Source organism: Juglans regia, chromosome 9 (assembly GCF_001411555.2).
Source record: "Juglans regia cultivar Chandler chromosome 9, Walnut 2.0, whole genome shotgun sequence".
In the NCBI taxonomy this organism is placed as follows: Eukaryota; Viridiplantae; Streptophyta; class Magnoliopsida; order Fagales; family Juglandaceae; genus Juglans; species Juglans regia.
Genome location: NC_049909.1, coordinates 10,601,040 through 10,619,097, shown reverse-complemented (window position 1 = coordinate 10,619,097; position 18,058 = coordinate 10,601,040). Strand labels below are relative to the sequence as shown.

Below are 18,058 nucleotides of genomic sequence, written 5' to 3'. Positions count from 1 at the left end.
ACTAAGTTTATTATGTATTTTTTGGAGTGAATAGTAACCTTGATAAGCGCACCCATTGCAGTGTTTTCAAAATCACATTGTGGAATGTCCAAATTAGGTTAGAGAAGTTTTATTTGGACACTTGGCACAAAGAAGAACCATTAGATAGATTTGTGAAGGAATCAAGGTGTGAGATCATGCCACCTAAGCAAAGTTGTGTTTCATCTGTTCAACCAAATTGTGCCAGACCAAAGAGGGTTTCAACCCTAGAAAAACCCTAAATGATTGGAATCCAATTGAAACCCCAAAAGCTTGGTTGAAACCAAAACCCTAAATGGTTTTCCCAAACCCTAAAGTTGGCCTCCAAACCCTTTTTAATCCGATTTCTAGCATTGTGTTTAATCACTTGATTAAATCACTTCCACATGCTATTAATTAATCAAATCCTTGTTATGACATCATTATTCAACCTTTTAAACCTTGGGAATTTGATTGGGCCAAGAAAAATTTGATTTTGGGCTTGATAGCATCTCAAACCCTAACCAAACCCCCTTTAAACCCCAAATTGAAGCCCACTTGGTGGGGCCCACCAAGGCCCACGAAATTGGCCACCTTGGCAAAGCTTCTTGGAGAAGTTTCCTCCCCCACATGGCAGACCATCCACTGCCATTGGCTGCACCCAATAGTGCCTTGATGTGAAGGAGAAATCCACTCCATCAACCTCCATCTTTCACAGCTGCTGCAAGCAGTCTCTGCCCCTCTCTATTCTCCACCTCCAATCAAGGGTCATTCAAGCCCATAACTTCTCCCTCCAGAAGTCTAAAGTCGTGCAAGACATACTTCTCTCCATTTTATCACTTCTTTCTCCCGTTCTTACAGAGAAACCCAAAAGAGCTCTCTCAGGCAGATTTCTGGGACTTTTTGCGTGGCCATTTACGACCCTTTGTATGTATTTTTGCACGATTATTCCTTCACATAAGTTGTTTGCCTTTGAGTATAGTTTCCGTGGATATATTATTTGTCTCATTCCATTCTCATTTGGTTGGTCAAAAGTATTTTTAACCATGGAAAGGTCATTCTGGGCGTGAAACTGGAGAGTATGTTATGTTTTGGAAGTTTTGACCAAGCTAATGGACTTATCTTGGTCCGAAAATTTTATGGAGTGTTGTTAACATGTGTTTATGAATGTTCATTGAGGTTTTGTTGCATGAATAAAGCTTTTGATGATAGATTTGCTTAGAGTTAGAAACTTGAAAACTGGAAGTGGAAAAACAGTTTCTGTTTGGTGAAAGTTTGAATATTTCGTGGTTTAATCTTATTCCAAAGGCTTTGATATTTTTATATGATGATCCTAAACCTCTTATATACATGTTAGGATGTTATTTCAAACATATTTAGTATTATTTTTAAAGATATGATTTTCTATGCAAGAGGATTTCGGTTAGGCCTAAACTTTGATTTTTTTGAGTTAGATCCATGTTGTATTAAATTTTAGCCATGTGATTTTAAGTTTGATGGTTGGATCTTCTTTAGGACACATTTTTAAACCAGGTGATGTGTTAGTTTGAAGATCACATGTCTTTAAGCCATGGATCAAGAGATTGATCATAGTTAGTTGGGAAAATCAGTTTCTGTTTTTGACTAAGTTTAAAACCAAAAACTCCAAGTGTTGTTTTGTGTTTTTTGGTGAGTTTTGTTTGATGTTTTAAAGCATGTTTGATCTTAGGATGATGTTATGAATATGTTATAAGTAAGATTTGATTTTTTGGAATTCTTGGAGATGTTTTTATTAAGGTCAAAACTTGTGATTTAAGATTTACTTTTTGTTAAAAAGTTTGGGTCTTTTTACAAAAAGTTTGGTATTGATAATTAGCTTTTTCTTAATGGATAGTTTTAAGGGTGTTTTTAAACTTAGGATAGGAAGATCTTTGTTACAAGATTTTGGTTTATTCATGAGTTTTGGAACTTGAAAGAATTGCAACCAAAATAAGACAAATGACCTATGTAGGTTTCGGCCATAGTGAGTTTTTCATAGTTGTGATTGGTTTTAAATTTTTCTGAGTTGAGATTTGAGTTTGGGACAAAATTTACATGAGGAATGTAAATTTTGGTAATTTTTTGGAATTAGGATATCAAATCCTTAAGTTAGGGGGTAAAATAGTCATTTGCCCACATGTAGAGGGTAAAATGGTAATTTTACTCTAAGTTGTCTCTTTTCACATTTCTAATTGTTAGTAATTAATTTCTAACTTTTAGAATAACCTTTTACAGTTCCTCGTGTTTCGCGCTTTATTCTAGTAGAACGCGACGATCGAGGTAAGTTAGCTTTTAACTTACTATCAGTTTAATGTGTATGAGTGATAAGTAAGGGAACTAAATTGTATGTATGCATGTTATCATATGTGCCATGCCAAGTCATTACATATTTATCTGTTACACAGAATTTATTCTGTCATGAATTATTCATCTGTTACAAAAGATATTCTGTCACGTATTCCTATACATTGCAAGCATGTCATGTTAAGTTAAGTATGCCATCTGTTACATGTATTTCATGTCATGTAAGATTCACTGTCACATGTTACACCATGTTATGAAATGTTGTCTGTTATATGGTATGCCATGTTACGAAATGTTGCATGTTACATGTATGCCAAGTTATGAAATGTATTCTGTTACATTTATGTCTTGAAGTATGTCATGTCTGTCATCTTAAATTACATTTACGTTCAAGTTTACGTTCATGCAATCATGGTAATCCCATGAGACAAGAATATGTTTCAAGTTCATGTTATGTTATGTTCACATTTACGTTATGTTCCAAGTTCACATTTATGTTATGTCATGTTCAAGTTCATGTTCAAATTATGCATGTTCACGTTCATGTTATGTTTTAAGTCTATGTTATATTTCAAGTTCACGTTCATGCTATTTTTATATTGTTGGAATGTGAGTTTAAGTGCTAGGAAATAACTCTTCGACCCGTGCGGGACCGGGGCGTTACATCAGCAGGTCTGGGATTGGGTTTCACGGTGGAACTGGGTGTTACAAAACGTGTAGATATGATTACCAGTCGATTTTTTATTTTCATGTACTAACCACCACCAGTTTCTCTAGGCTGCAAACCTTAGGTTTATAACTTTCACTTTTAGCATGAAACGAGATGTTGTGCGACGTTATTACTTTCATGAATCCTTGCTTACCACATATTTTTTATCACGTGTTGGGAAGTACTTAACTTTTTATATTTAACTCAAGATGTGTAACACCCCGTATTTTTTAGTGTATTTTTTTTAATTGAATGATTATTTGTTATTAATTTAAAATTAGATTATCTTGTTTTAAATTTTCAGATTTTAGTGGGTTTATTTTTATGATTTTTAATTTGTGAAAATTAAATTTGACATGTTTCCTTAATATTAATTATTGTTATGCATTTAATTTTCTTTTCATATTAAATTAACTTCTTGTTGGATTTAATTATTTATTTTCATTTTAATCACTACGTTTGAATTATTTTATTTCACTTGCTGTTTTAAAATCGTCTCCATTGGATCATTTTTTTTTGTGGCCCAAGATGTGAGGACTGTACCTCATTTTTTTCCCTACATTTTTTTCTCTTTCCTCTTTTCTTTTCTTCCTTTTTCTTTTTTCTTCTCTCCTTTCTTTTCTTTTTTTTTTATTCTCCCCTGGTTTCTTTTCCGCGCCCCGCAACCCCCCTCCCTCTCTCTATCCGATCCTCCTTCTCACCCCAGCGCCGCCGTGGGCCGGCGGTGGTCGACATCGCCCGGCTTCCCAGCACCCCCACCCACCGGCGACCTCCCCCTCCGGTTTCCAGCCCCAGCCGCACCGCCATTAGCCTCCACGCACCACACGAAGCCGCGGCATTCCTTGCGCCGCTGCGCCGCCGTCGCGCCACCTCCGGCCACCATCTTCTCACCACATCATCATCGACCTTCTAGCAACCTAATGCACCCATCCTTGGCTCCGATCTGTCACCGGTGAAGCCCCATCTATCTCCATCTCTGATTTGAGCATTTTGGCCTTAAACCGCCGCCCACGCCGCCATCCATGGCCAACCACCACCACCACTAGCTTCACCGACATCCCTAGGTCCTACCCTATCAATCTCGGGTCTTGGTTTACACCCGTTAAAAAGTGGGTTTCTGAGACCCACGGCCACAGTGCATTTCGCACTGTTTTGTGTGAGATTGGTTTATGCTATGAAATTTGTTGGCTGTTTCGGACTTAAATATTGGTATTTTGAGTTTGACGTTGGTCATGGTGGATATTGGTGATTTTTTTAGGAAGTGGTGATATACTTTGGGATTATGAGGATTTTTAAGTTTTGAGAAATTAAGATAGATTATTTTAGAAGCTTAGGCTTAAATATGGAAATCCGTGATTGGTTGAACACTTATGGAAATTGTGTGATTATTTTTTATAGGTGATGATTTATAGTCGACTCGACATTTTTGAAGAAATTTCTGAAAAGCTAAGCTGCCCAGGTAAGCGGGGTTCATATACTAGTTTTGCGTAAAAGAAATAAGATGAGATTGACTTTGAGAATAAACGTGTTTGTTTTTGAAAATAGATGATCTGAAAACAATCTCAGATGTTTATTCTGCATATGCATAAATTCAATATAAGAGAAAGTGTTTTTCTGTCATGACTGGTGTAGACATGAGCTAGTTTTGTGCACTTTGTTTCTGAATTATACAAAAAGAGCGAATTTGAAAATTCTAAAAGTTTTGTTATGAACAAATGAGAATATTTTGTTTATGTTTATCTCGAACATGTGAAATGATCTGAAACTTTTTAGTGTTTTGTTTTGATATGATGTGTCATCTGAAAACCTTAGCATGAAGTTCTGATTCTGTATATGATTGTAATCAGATTTTTGATGAAATCCGTTCTGTTTCTGTTACGGCTCAGCCACGGGTATAATGGTGGTTTATAACCCTACCACGGGGGTGAAACATGGAAAATGGCCCAGCCACGGGTAAAATGGTGGTTTATAATCCTACCACGGGGGTGAAACATGGAAAATGGCTCGGCCACGGGTATAATGGTGGTTTATAACCTTACCACGGAGGTGAAACATGGAATATGGCCTAGCCACGGGTATAATGGTAGTTTATAACCCTACCACGAGGGTTAAACATGGTATTGTCCCGATGTGATATTAAACGATGATAAGATTATAATGTTTCAGTTTAGAAATGCCAACGGATTCTCTTTTTGGAATAAGTTTATTTTTCTGAAAATTTCACTCTAATGTTTTTGTACAAGTTTTGTTTCTGCATTCTGAAAGTAAATGTTTTGTTCGGCTTATCAAATGTTATAAATGCTCATGTTTACATGCTAGTATATGCTCTCTGCTTGTTGAGTTGTTGATAACTCACCCCGTTAATCTTCATAATATTTCAGATGATATCGATGGCTCAGCTGAAGATCAGTATTAGAGTCTATGGAGAAGATTAGCATTGATTTGTTGTTGGGTATCTCATGATATTAGTGTTGGTGTTGGAGGTTAATTATCTTTCTTAAGTTTGCTTCAATGGATTTAGATGGTTTATGGAGACTTATGTTAATGTTATATTATTTCTAGTTGTTATTTGAGACATGAAGAAGAGTTGATTTTATTTGGGTTGTTGGATTGAATATTGGATAGACGAGTTTATTTGATTTATTTAATTGAAGTATTTACGTTCGATTTGAGGTTTGGGAAAATGGATATATTCTTGAATTTGGAAGTACTCTAGCCTTATTAGAGTTGATTATCAAGTTTTATGAGTTAACTCTCCGGACCCTCGGGGTCGGGGCGTTACAAGATGGCCACAGATAGAGAGGAAAAATATTGTATGTTCCACGCGTGGAGGACAATAATTGTCACATGCGCATGCTGAAAATCTCATGTATTGATGATCTTGTTGCAAATTCAATGGACATCCTAGAACCAGCTCCAGTGGATAGTGATGGAAACAAATGTGAAGATGGTAACTATTTTAATTGTTATAACCTATCTCTCTTGCTTTCACGAAACAACTTCTGCACTCAATTCACCTGAACCTAGCCAAGCTTTATACATTTTCCTCCCGTTCAAATATTTTTTGTAGGCCTAATTTTGCATTTTATAGATGCATGTAAATATATGTACATGGGCTGACACTTACAAGGATTTCTTTTGGTGCAGTTATGCTAGCAAATGAGCCAGTTGATTTGTTCCTCTTGCCTGGTAGAACTTCCTGTCTTCTGATTTGATTATAAAATGCTCAGCAGTTTCACAAACCAAAATGCAGATAATAGCATTTTCTACATTCAGGACTAGCATTTGACAGATCTGGAAGGCGCCTGGGTCGTGGTGGAGGGTATAGTTATGAATCCTGGCCTATCATTTAAACTTCTATTAGCCTCTGCAATTGTGGGTGCTGAGGGTAGGCGATATCATGTGCTCATTTAGATATAAAATCTCTATTTTAAGCTCCTAAAGTATCGGTATTCATTGAGACTCCAGATGCATATATTTGTTGGTATGGCGTAGCCTCCGAAATAATTGGTGAACCAACTTCTGGAACTGCTATTGTATAGGAAATCTCTCTCTCTCTCTCTCATGCATTTTAAAGGAATTTAACTTCTTTTATTCCTAGATGAAATAGACCTCTTATTCTTATACGCCAATTATGTAACGCCTCGTCCCCGAGGGTCCGGAGAGTTAACTCATATAACATGATAATCAACTCTAACAAGGCTAGAGTACTTCCAAATTCAAGAATATATATTTTCTCAAACCTCAAATCAAACGTAAATATTTCAATTAAATAAACCATATAAACTCATCTATCCAATTTTCAATCCAGCAACTCAAATAAAATCAGCTCTTATTTATGTCTCAAATAACAAACTAAAAATAATGAAACATTAACATAAGTCTCCATAAACTATCTAAATCCATTGAAGCAAACTTAAGAAATATAAATAACTTCCAACATCAACACTAATACCACGAGATACCCAACAACCATTCACTACTAATCTTCTCCATAAACTCTAATACTGATCCTCAGCTGAACCATCAATTTCATTTGAAATAATATGGTGATAAGGGGGTGAGTTATCAACAACTCAGTAAGCAGAGAGCATATACTAGCATGTAAACATGAGCATTTATAACATTTAATAAGCAGAACAAAACATTTACTTTCATAATGCAGAAACAAAACTTTGTACAAAAGCATTAGAGCGAAATTTTCATAAAAATAAACTTATTCCAAAAAGAACATCCGTTGGCATTTCCAAACTGAAACATTATAATTAAATCATCTCTTAGCATCACATCGGGACAATACCATGTTTAACCCCCGTGGTAGGGTTATAAACCACCATTATACCCGTGGCTGGGCCATATTCCATGTTTCACCCCCGTGGTAGGGTTATAAACCACCATTATACCTGTGGCTGGGCCATATTCCATGTTTCACCCCCGTGGTAGGCTTATAAATTACTATTATACCCGTGGCTGGGCCTTAACAGAAACAGAACGGATTTCATCGAAAATCCAGTTACACACATATACAGAATCAGAATTTCATGCCAAGATTTTCAGATGACACATCATATCAAAACAAAACACTGAAAAGCTTCAGATCATTTCACATGTTCGAGATAAACATAAACAAAGTATTCTCATTTGTTCATAACAAAACTTTTAGAATTCCTTATTCGTTCTTTTACATAGTTCAGAAATAAAGTACACAAAACTAGCTCATGTCTACACCAGTCATGACAGAAAACACTTTCTCTTATATTGAATTTATGCATATGCAGAATAAACATCTGAGGTTGTTTTCAGATAATTTCTTTTCAAAAACAAACACGTTTATTTTCCAAAGTCAACCTCATTTTATTTTTTTTATGCAAAACTAGTATATGAACCCCGCTTACTTGGACTTCTTAGCTTTTTCAGAATTTTCCTAAAAAAAGTCGAGTCGACTATAAATCGTCACCTATAAAAATAATCACACAATTTCCGTAAGTTTTCAATCAATCACGGATTTCGATATTTAAGCCTAAACTTCTAAAATAACCTATTTTAATATCTCAAAACTTAAAACCCTCATAATCCCAAAATATACCATCACTTCTTAAAAATCACCAATATCCACCATGACCAACATCAAACTCAAAACACCAATATTTAAACCCGAAACAGCCAACAAATTTCAAAGCATAAGCCAATCTCACACAAACAATTCCATCATCCAATCCAACCGACCCCCTTACTCCTCGGACTCAGTCCGGCACAACCAACAAATTCACAGTAAATATAAATTAGCGCAAAAATACATTTAAATCTCAAAAGTTCTTTGGGAAAAATACTTACAATGCTATAATATAATTCTTGAAAGATCACGAAGGTGCTAGAAGCGGCAACGCAGCAACAAAACAGTGCGAAATGCACTGTGGCCGTGGGTCTCAAAAACCCACTTTTGAACGGGTGTAAACGAAGACCCGAGATTGATAGGGTAGGGCTTAGGGATGTCGGTGAAGCTAGTGGTGGTGGTGGTTGGCCGTGGGTGGCGATTTAATGCCAAAAAGCTCAAATCGAAGATGGAGATAGATGGGCTTCACCGGTGACAGATCAGAGCCAAGGATGGATGCATTAGGTTGCTAGCAGGTCGATGATGATGTGGTGAGAAGATGGTGGCTGGAGGTGGTGCGACAACGGTGCAGCGGCGCAAGGAGTGCCGCGGCTTGGTGTGGTGCGTGGGGGCTAACGACGGCGTGAGGAGGGCTGAAATTGGAGGGGTGAGGTCGCCGGCCAGTGGGGAGCATGATGGGGTGGGCGTGTCGCGCACGGCGGCGCGACGGTGGTGGGCTGGGTTAGGAACGGTTGCACGGCGAGAGAGAGAGAGAGACGTCCGCGCGGGAAGGGAAACCAGGGGAGAAAAAGAAAAGAAAGAAAAAAAAAGAAAAGAAGAAAAGAAAAAGAAAAGGAAAAGAAAAAAAATAGAGGGAAAAGAAGTGAGGTCCAAAAGTCACAACTTGGGTCACAAAATTCCAACAAAAAATTATTTCAACACCACAGTTTTAAATAAAATAAATTTAAATACAGTGACTAAGTAAAATAAAATAATTAAATCCAACAATACAATAATTTTTAAAACCTACAAACTAATTTAAATTAAGAGAATTTAAATGCATAACAATTATTAATATTAAGGAAACATGTCAAATTTAATTTTCACAAATTAAAAAATCATAACAAAATAAACCCACTAAAATCTGAAAATTTAAAACAAGATAATCAAATTTTAAATTAATAACAAATAATCATTCAATTAAAAAAAAAATACACTAAAAAATACGGGGTGTTACAAATTACAATTTACATGTTAAAGTCATGCATAACTAATGTTGCTTTGTTTGGTGAAAATCTATAGTTATTATGATACCTTCCTGAAGAAATACCAAGAGCTTGCAAAGGCAAGGGATGATACCGTCATTGTACTGATATTTAGATTAGTTGTGATTCTTTTCTGTGTCAAATAAGTTAAGTATGTACAGGATGAAGCTTTGACTTGCACTTGGAAGTTGGAAACCAAACCAGTTGATTGCTTTCTTTCTTCGATAATGGGATCTTCATCCTTCAAGAAATTGGAGTTTGGTTATGTCATAAGCTGTTCAAGAATTGTATGGTCTTGATTGTTTGAAATAATACGATTATACTATCAGAGGATTGGGATTTTATGTCATGATTGGTTATATATAACCAACATACTCGGGATTTTAGAAGTGCCATTCAAGCTTTATTCCTTAATAAATCAGTTTCATTAAAAGCAATAATATTCCTAAGAAGTCCACCACTACTGGTTCAAGGTATCTTATGCTGATTCTTTCGGCATCTGATGTAAGGTTGCTTCTAACCCCCATCCCACCTTTAAATATATAAGCCCCTTCACGATTCAAACCAGGCAATGCGGAAGTGTTCAATTAAGTGATGTATGCTGCTACATCATATATGAATTTAGCCACTAAATAAATAGAAAGACCAAGTTGTCAGGAAATTTAATAATCTGTCTTGCATCACTAAACATCTCTATAAAAAAAAAGGCAATATCGGTTTCACAAGGATGAAAAAGTCCATAAATAGCAACAGAAGGAACAAACGGGCCAGGTCAACTGAATGCCAAGAAATGGTCAACTGAATGCCATGAAATCACGAAGCTGCCTAACTATCCGGTGAAAAGGCATCTATATTAAAAGTTGGAAATACTATAAACACAATTATTTTACAATTTTTACACAATCTTTCATTAAAAAATTATTGCCTTTAGAATTTAAACCCATCAAAGTCATACAAAATTCAATTAACTCAAAGAATAGTGATGCTTTGTTGAAGTGTGGTAAAATGGTTGTGGAAGGGGCTTAATACAACTCTTAGACCTATTGGGCCTCTTCACAGTCCCGTGCTACAACTCAAACCAATAATCCACTCCCTTGAGAGCCCAATCCATCTCATCCATTGAAGGAATAGCCGACTGATAATATTCCGAACAGGAAGAGTTATCCGAGAGAGAGAGAGAGAGAGAGAGACGTCCGCGCGGGAAGGGAAACCACGGGAGAAAAAGAAAAGAAAGAAAAAAAAGAAAAGGAAAAGAAAAAAAATAGAGAGAAAATAAGTGAGGTCCAAAACTCACAACTTGGGTCACAAAATTCTAACAAAAAATTATTTCAACACCATAGTTTTAAATAAAATAAATTTAAATACAGTAACTAAGTAAAATAAAATAATTAAATCCAACAATACAATAATTTTTAAAACCTACAAACTAATTTAAATTCAGAGAATTTAAATGCATAACAATTATTAATATTAAGGAAACATGTCAAATTTAATTTTCACAAATTAAAAAATCATAACAAAATAAACCCACTAAAATCTGAAAATTTAAAACAAGATAATCAAATTTTAAATTAATAACAAATAATCATTCAATGAAAAAAAAATGCACTAAAAAATACGGGGTGTTACATCCTCCCCCCCTTAAAAAAAATTTCGTCCTCGAAATTTGAAAAGTCAAACATGACGTTAAAGCAGGATAGAAGATACAACCCAAAACACGCTAAACCTTCCATAGGCAATTCCATCATACTCGTACTAGTCCCCCAGTGGCACAACACGTCCAGTATTCTTAGGATGGCTATGATATCCAAAATCTCATTTTCCACAAGAGCTTTAATACAAGATCCAATGAATCCCAAAGATTAATAGCTCTATTCGAAAATCTGTATTAACCCCAATTGACTCCTACGGTATAACTTCCAAATTTTCGTTGTATTCTACCTTTGGTAACCTAATGGTCACTTCCAAAGTTAATCATCAATAACATAATTGGTACAACTGAGCGATTAGTCTCCAACTACAAGTATCGTCTCAAAAATTTAAGTCACGACTAATTTCTCACCAAGAATTCATTCTTGGATCTACACTAACTATTATCCTTAAATCTGATATGGATCTAATCCCAAAACCTGCCACTAAAACCTTGAATTAATAACAATTATTATCCAAACTGGACCAATACTTTCAATCCTCAAAGAAAAAATCCCCTTGAAATTTCCTATATCAATAACTCAACTTCAATCAACCCCATAATAATGGTCACATACTAACCAGTCTCCAAAATAAATCAAGCTAGTACACCAAGCCTGCAGAATTAAAAACTTAAATCTTATTTCAATTCAATCCTTCAAATCTGTAATTCTAAAACCTTAAATTATACCAGAATCATTCTTCGAAATTTGTAAGATCGATGAACTTATATCCAATAATAAAACAATCGACTCCCGAAGCTTTCAAAATTTAAAACATTAAATGATAACAAATCATTTCCTAAAGTCTGCAAAACTTTAAACTTTTGGTGAAATTTCCATAAATCTATCCTTAAAGTTTGTTGAACTTACAATCTTCTATTCTAAAGCCTCATGGCATACCTCCATAAAATCGAAAACCTCAAATATCTTACTCCCCGAATAGATCACCCAGACCATGCCGTTCTTTTCAAACCTTGATATTATAAAAGCACACCAAGTCGATAAAAGTTCAAGCCTACTCTGCTAAATATAACAATAGCGTTCTCAGTCGTACCATCTTCCTGCCATAACTTAATCCTTAACCCATTTTTCAGCTTCGAACGAAACGAACAAAATAAAATAAACTTAATAAATAAAAAAATAACATAATTCCAATTCAAATAAAAAAAATCAAACAAAACCAAATAAATTCAATTTAAATAAAAACAATAATTTACAATTAAACCTTTAAACTTTTCCAGTACTGCACACATGGTTTTACCCATTCTTAGCCATATCTTTAACCAGCACATATAATCATTCCTATCATCTTATATTGTAAACCCAACATCGCTCTAAACTCTAGTACATCTTTAGAATCCAAACCACAAAAATATAAACCTTAAATCTTATAAAGATTATTTCCAAGTCATGTCCTACATCCTACAGAATAAACTTACCATATCTACATCTTCAAATTCCATCAAAATCAATCATAAGGTTTTAAGAATCTCGAACTTAAATATCCACATGATCATTCTTAAATTCCTCAAGTTCCTACACTGAAATCTTTACATCCTATGATCCCACAGAAATCTAAACCTCCAAGGTTTATAGTATGCAGAATTCAAACATGTCTCTGATACCAACTGTAACGCCTCGTCCTCGAGGGTCCGGAGAGTTAACTCATATAACCTGATAATCAACTCTAACAAGGCTAGAGTACTTCCAAATTCAAGAATATATATTTTCTCAAACCTCAAATCAAACGTAAATACTTCAATTAAATAAACCATATAAACTCATCTATCCAATTTTCAATCCAGCAACTCAAATAAAATCAGCTCTTATTCATGTCTCAAATAACAAACTAAAAATAATGAAACATTAACATAAGTCTCCATAAACCGTCTAAATCCATTGAAGCAAACTTAAGAAATATAAATAACTTCCAACATCAACACTAATACCAGGAGATACCCAACAACCATTCACTGCTAATATTCTCCATAAACTCTAATACTGATCCTCAGCTGAACCATCAATGTCATCTGAAATATTATGGAGATAAGGGGGTGAGTTATCAACAACTCAGTAAGCAGAGAGCATATATGTGGCGCCCCCGACCCCCATGTAAGGAAACACGGGAATCGAGACACCAGGATGATGACAACACGGTCACACATCCCAACGAAACGTGCCCAAGTGTGTGTACAAGCGACAGTGTACAAAAACAACGCAGCGGATTAGTCAACTAAGTACCAGAATTTAAATACAAGTAAACATCAGTAAAAGGGTTTACAAAATTATACAGTCATCCCAAAATAAAGTTTAACACAGCCAGTGATCCCAGATCACTCTCACCATGGAGCCAAAGCCTAAGACTCATCATCCTCATCTGCATCAAAAGCTACGATACCATAAAACGGTACCGCAGGTAAGTATAACCCAAAATAACAATGTAATATAAATGCATTAAATACGACCAACATGCATGCATAAAAAAAAAAAAGAATATACATTTCTCTCAAAACATCATTTTCCCCGAAAATGATAATTTTCCAACACACGTCAAAATCCCATTTTTAGCCAAAACATATAATCCAACATTTTCCCAGAAAATGATTTAAACAAAACTCAACAATTTATCGGACACTGTAGGCGGGACTCACAGGCGGGACTCTACCACCATCCCTACTGCGTGCACCGTAGGCGGGAATCACAGGCGGGACACAACCACCATCCCTACTTACCACCATCCCTACCGCGTGCACCGTAGGTGGGAATCACAGGCAGGACTTTACCACTGTCCCTGCTTACCACCATCCCTACAGTCTCTTTCCCTTTTTCTCAAATCAATCAATCCAAACAAATCCAATTTCTCACACATGAAATCATAACTTTTCCAAATCACACATGCACATGAATGCAATACACGAAAACCCAGTTTTCTTTACAAACATGATCATGCATGAAAGATTGATATGCACATGTACCAACACAAATCCACATTCCTCAATAACCAATAACCAATCCAATCAAACCAACCCAAACAACTCCAATCATAAATCCATCCGACCCCCAAACTCTTCGGACTCAGTCTGGCATGTCAAACAAATACAGTGTAATATGTTAGTGCAAAAATACATTTAAATTACGAAAGTTCTTTGGAGAAATACTTACAGTGCAATATAGCAATTTCCGAAGGATCACGAAGTTGGAAAAGGCGACGTCTGAGCAACACCACAATGTAAAATACACTATGGCCGTGGGTCACAAATACCAACTTTTCAACGGAGACAAACGAAGACCCAAAAATGGTAAGGTAGGGCCTAGAGAGGTCGGTGAAGCCAATGGTGGTGGTGGTTTGCCGTGGGTGGCGGCGCAAGGGGTGTTTTTAGGCCAAAAAGGCCGGAATCGGAGATGGGCTTGGTTGTGCTTCACCGGTGACGGATCGGAGCCGGGGTTGGGTCCATTGGGTTGCTAAGAGGTCGGGGATGAAGTGGTAGGAAGATGGTGGCCGGAGGTGGTGCGACGGCGGCGCTGGAGCGAAAGTGACCCGCGGCTTGAAGGGTGCGTGCGGGCTACCAGCGGCAAGGTAGGGGCTAGGATTTGGAGGGTGAGGTCGCCGGCCGGTGGGGGAGCTAGTCGGCCGGGCGGTGTCGCGCATGGAGACGTGACGGCAGCGGTCTGGGTGAAGGTGACGGACGCACGGGGAGAGAGAGGGAGCTGGGTCGCGCACGGGGGAAAATGCAGCGGGAAAAGAAAGAAAAAGGAAAGAAAAAGAGAAAAAGAAAAGAAGAAAGAGAGGAAAGAGAAAAATAGAGGGAAAGAAATGAGGTCCAGTCCTCATAACTTGGGTCACGAAAATGATCCAACGGAAACGATTTTAAAACCACAAATTAAATAAAATAATTTAAACGTAATGGTAAAGTCAAATTGAAATAATTAAATCCCACAATAATTAATTAAATAAGAAAAGTAATTTAAATGCATAACAATAAATAAATAATAAGAAAGCACATAAAAAATAATTTTCACCAAATTAAAAATCCTAAAAATAACCCAATTAAAAATCCAATAATTTTAAAACAAGAGAATAATTTTTGAATAAAATAAAGATAATCCTTCAATAAAAATACACTAAAATACGGGGTGTTACATCCTCCCCCCCTTAAAAAAAATTTCGTCCTCGAAATTTGTAGGGCCAAACATCACTCTAAAGCAGGAAACCAAATACAACCAAAACACTCTTAAGAAAATCACACAACCTCCAACACCCAACGGGCATGGGTACAGCTTGCATAACTTTCCAAAACCCAAGAATAAACCACACATGGCATTCATTACGAAAGGTAAGATTAGACCCATACCTGCCATAACTCCAGCGTCCTGAGTCTCTGGAATCTCGTCGCCAGCACTACCAGGAGTCAACGCGTACATCCGAGCCTGACCTAATTGCCTCTGATTAGTCCTACCACCGCGACGACCACCCTGATTCCCTTGGGTCCGATTAGGGCACTCACGAGCAAAGTGCCCCGTCTGACCACACTCAAAGCACTGGTTCCAACCCTGACGACACTCGCCCTCGTGGGCTCTATTACATCTGCCACAAATTGGAGCTCGGCCCCCAATACGCATACCGGAAGCTGCCTGCGCTCGGGCCCCGATCCTTTGCACAAACTTCTGTGGTGACCCGGAGCTGCTCCCTTCACCATCAACGTTCAGTCGCTTCTTACCCGGTGGGGAGCCTACCACAGCACCTCGCTCTCGCTCAGCAATAGAGGCCACATCGACCAACCTCTGAAAGTTCTGGATTTCCAGGCATGCGACCTGCCTGCGGATTTGAGGGCACAACCCTTCTTGGAAACGTTCAGCCCGCATCTCTTCAGTAGCAATGAGGTGAGGAGCGATCCGTCCAAGCTCCATAAATTTCCTTGCATACTGCTCGACAGTCACGTCTCCTTGAACCAAATTATTAAACTCCCGAGCCTTTTGCCGTCTCATCGAAACAGGGAAGTATCGATCATCAAATTCTTTCTTAAACCACTGCCAAGACACAGCAGCCAAGGATCCCAACTCCATTTCTAGGAGTGGCCGCTTGGTCTCCCACCAGTTTGCCGCTTCACCTTACAGCATATAGCTTGCATATAAAACCATCTGGGTCTCAGTGCACCCACAGACTTCAAAATATACCATCACTTCTTAAAAATCACCAATATCCACCATGACCAACATCAAACTCAAAACACCAATATTTAAACTCGAAACAGCCAACAAATTTCAAAGCATAAGCCAATCTCACACAAACAATTCCATCATCCAATCCAACCGACCCCCTTACTCCTCGGACTCAGTCCGGCACAACTAACAAATTCACAGTAAATATAAATTAGCGCAAAAATACATTTAAATCTCAAAAGTTATTTGGGAAAAATACTTACAATGCTATAATATAATTCTTGAAAGATCACGAAGGTGCTAGAAGCGGCAACGCAACAACAAAACAGTGCGAAATGCACTGTGGCCGTGGGTCTCAAAAACCCACTTTTGAACGGGTGTAAACGAAGACCCGACATTGATAGGGTAGGGCTTAGGGATGTCGGTGAAGCTAGTGGTGGTGGTGGTTGGCCGTGGGTGGCGATTTAATGCCAAAAAGCTCAAATCGAAGATGGAGATAGATGGGCTTCACCGGTGACAGATCAGAGCCAATGATGGGTGCATTAGGTTGCTAGCAGGTCGATGATGATGTGGTGAGAAGATGGTGGCTGGAGGTGGTGCGACGACGGTGCAGCGGCGCAAGGAGTGCCGCGGCTTGGTGTGGTGCGTGGGGGCTAACGGCGGCGTGAGGAGGGCTGAAATTGGAGGGGTGAGGTCGCCGGCCGGTGGGGAGCATGATGGGGTGGGCGGTGTCGCGCACGGCGGCGCGACGGTGGTGGGCTGGGTTAGGAACGGTTGCACGGCGAGAGAGAGAGAGAGACGTCCGCGCGGGAAGGGAAACCAGGGGAGAAAAAGAAAAGAAAGAAAAAAAAGAAAAGAAGAAAAGAAAAAGAAAAGGAAAAGAAAAAAAATAGAGGGAAAAGAAGTGAGGTCCAAAAGTCACAACTTGGGTCACAAAATTCCAACAAAAAATTATTTCAACACCACAGTTTTAAATAAAATAAATTTAAATACAGTGACTAAGTAAAATAAAATAATTAAATCCAACAATACAATAATTTTTAAAACCTACAAACTAATTTAAATTAAGAGAATTTAAATGCATAACAATTATTAATATTAAGGAAACATGTCAAATTTAATTTTCACAAATTAAAAAATCATAACAAAATAAACCCACTAAAATCTGAAAATTTAAAACAAGATAATCAAATTTTAAATTAATAACAAATAATCATTCAATTAAAAAAAAAATACACTAAAAAATACGGGGTGTTACAAATTACAATTTACATGTTAAAGTCATGCATAACTAATGTTGCTTTGTTTGGTGAAAATCTATAGTTATTATGATACCTTCCTGAAGAAATACCAAGAGCTTGCAAAGGCAAGGGATTGGAAGCAACCCCTCCTTGGTATATAAGTAGTTGGTGAATTCTCGTTTTAAACAATTGCTCAAGGTCCTGTAGTCTGGTTATAAGGGTATGCTAGTCACTTGAAATGACTGTGTCTGTTTCTGCAGTTGTGCTGTCATATTCTGTTCAGATAATGGATGAAGGAGTTATAGCAGTCACTCCAAATGACATTCCTGTGGATGCTCTCGTATCCCCAGTCGGTGTGATTCCTATTAGCCAAGCTGCCTTAGACTGGTAACACTATGTAAATCCTTCATTGTACTGATATTTAGATTAGTTGTGATTCTTTTCTGTGTCAAATAAGTTAAGTATGTACAGGATGAAGCTTTGACTTGCACTTGGAAGTTGGAAACCAAACCAGTTGATTGCTTTCTTTCTTCGATAATGGGATCTTCATCCTTCAAGAAATTGGAGTTTGGGTATGTCAT

The 18,058-nt window shown here is 37.4% G+C and overlaps 1 pseudogene; it reads left to right on the top strand.

Moving 5' to 3' along the window:
* Nucleotides 1-18,058, top strand: part of LOC108990143 — a 37,405-nt pseudogene extending 19,347 nt beyond the window's left edge.